Below are 2281 nucleotides of genomic sequence, written 5' to 3'. Positions count from 1 at the left end.
TCAACAAAATTGGCTTTTTCAACATAGTAATGAATGGGGTCTTGCTCTTGCAGGATTTTCAGGTACCTTGGAATGCCATTACCCTGCTGATAAATTGATCCAATTCGACAAAGTTAACTGTTATATCTTTCCTTCTATAATTAGGCAACAGCCTATTCCTCATGTACCTTTGGTTTTTACAGACGGTTCTTCTTCAGGAGTGGCTACTGTAATCATTGACGACGGAACCAAACTCATTAAACAAACTTCCTTGACTTCAGCTCAACGTGTTGAACTGTATGCTGTCATTATGGCTTTTAAACATTTGCCTTCTATATCTTTTAATTTGTTTTCTGATAGTAACTATCTTATCAGCTTATTATTTCTTCTGGAGACTGCGACCAGAGGACATACTAATGACCCTGAATTATCATCCTCTTTTCGTTTGCTTCAACAGCTTATTCGTTCCCACGATGGTCGTGTTGCAGCTCTGCATATCCGTGCTCATTCTAACTTGACTGGTCCATTGTCTAAACTTAATGCGACTGCAGATGTTTTAACTCGATCTACACGTGATCTTTATCCTGTGTGTTTGCCTCCCAAAAATAAAGTTAAAGTTCCTCTTCCTCCTCAATCTCTTTTCCCTAAAGCAGGACATATCCCAATTTACCGTCCTCCTCCTTTCCGTTCGTCATGCTGTCAAGAATGGCTACGGTATTGCATTCATTATCTTCATACTGTTGATACTCATGGTCCATGTCCTGGACACCCTCATATCATGGTAAGTTATGATCAAACTGCTTCACAAGCAGCACAGCAATCGCATGCTTTACACCATCAGTCGGCGGCTACGTTACGCAAAGAATTTTCCCTTACTCGTGAAGCCGCCCGACAAATTGTTAAGCAATGCCCACAGTGCTTACCTCACCTTCCTGTTCCACATTATGGTGTTAATCCTCGTGGATTATCACCTAGTCATTTATGGCAAATGGATGTTACTCATATCCCGTCTTTTGGGAAATTACAATTTGTTCATGTCACTATTGATACTTATTCTGGTTTCCTCTGTGCTCCAGCACAGACCCGAGAAGCTACTAAACATGTTATCACTCATTTATTACACTGTTTTGCTTTCATGAACCTTCATTTTACAGGAACCAACATGACTCTTACAGGCCCGGCTACCAGCCGACGAGAGGATCTTAAGGATACCATCATTTGGTATAAAAATGGGCAAGCTATTAATATTAGAGGTCGAATCTCATATGCCTCACCACTTCGGGATTCCGCTATTACTATAGCCAAGGTTCCAGGTGAAGATTCAGGAAATTATTTCTGTATGAAGCATTTACTTGGAGGACAAGGGATACTTATAGTTGGACATAAGGTTACTATTCTTAACAGAAAATCAAAACCTCAATTTCCTCCTTTTATGACCATTAACTTTGCTGGATCCAATTTTGAATGTTGCAATGCATCTTGGAATAATAACCAAATATGGTGTACTACAGATCATACCAAGGGGTCAATTCTTCTCTCTTCTATTCCCATCATAGATAGGTTTATCACATTTCAAAAGAACTGGGATATATGGAAACTAGCTCTAACTTATTCCAATACACCTGTTATAACTTGTGTTGCTCCTCCATATACACTTTTGATTGGTTCTATTAACATTGGTAATTCTTCCAAAGGAGGATATAATATTAGCTGTGTTCATTGTATTTTTAGCAGTTGTATGTTCCCTTCTGCAGGAACACAATCTGTGCTTATACTAAGGCAACCCATATATGTTATGGTGCCTGTACATCTGAGAGAACCTTGGTATGAAGATACGGGAGTACAGGCATGGGTGGAACTCTCCAAAGCCTTGCAGAGAAGGAGACGCTTTATTGGGTGGCTAATAGTAAGTTTACTTGCCTTGGCTGCTCTGTCTGCTACCGCGGCTACTGCCCGTCTTGCTCTTTCACAGAGTATTAATCATGCTCACTTTGCTAATCAATTATCTCAAAATACCAGTCTTGCTTAATCTTTACAAAGTCACATAGATTTACAGATTAATAACAAGTTAGATGAATTTAAAAATGCAATTTTGAGGATTGGAGATCAGATGGCAGCATTAAAATTGAGGATGCGTTTAGCTTGTCATGCAAAGTATACGTGGATTTGTGTTATTTCTTACAAGTACAATGACTGTGTTTGGGAATGGGAAGAAGTAAAAATGCATCTGCTGAGTGTTTGGTCAGATAATATTAGTCTTGATCTTAAGAAATTAAATGCTGAAATTCAGGATATACAAAAT

The sequence above is a fragment of the Mesoplodon mirus genome (genome assembly GCF_964341445.2).
Source record: "Mesoplodon mirus genome assembly, contig: HAP1_SCAFFOLD_993, whole genome shotgun sequence".
NCBI lineage: Eukaryota > Metazoa > Chordata > Mammalia > Artiodactyla > Ziphiidae > Mesoplodon > Mesoplodon mirus.
Note: the sequence above shows the minus strand (reverse complement) of the source record.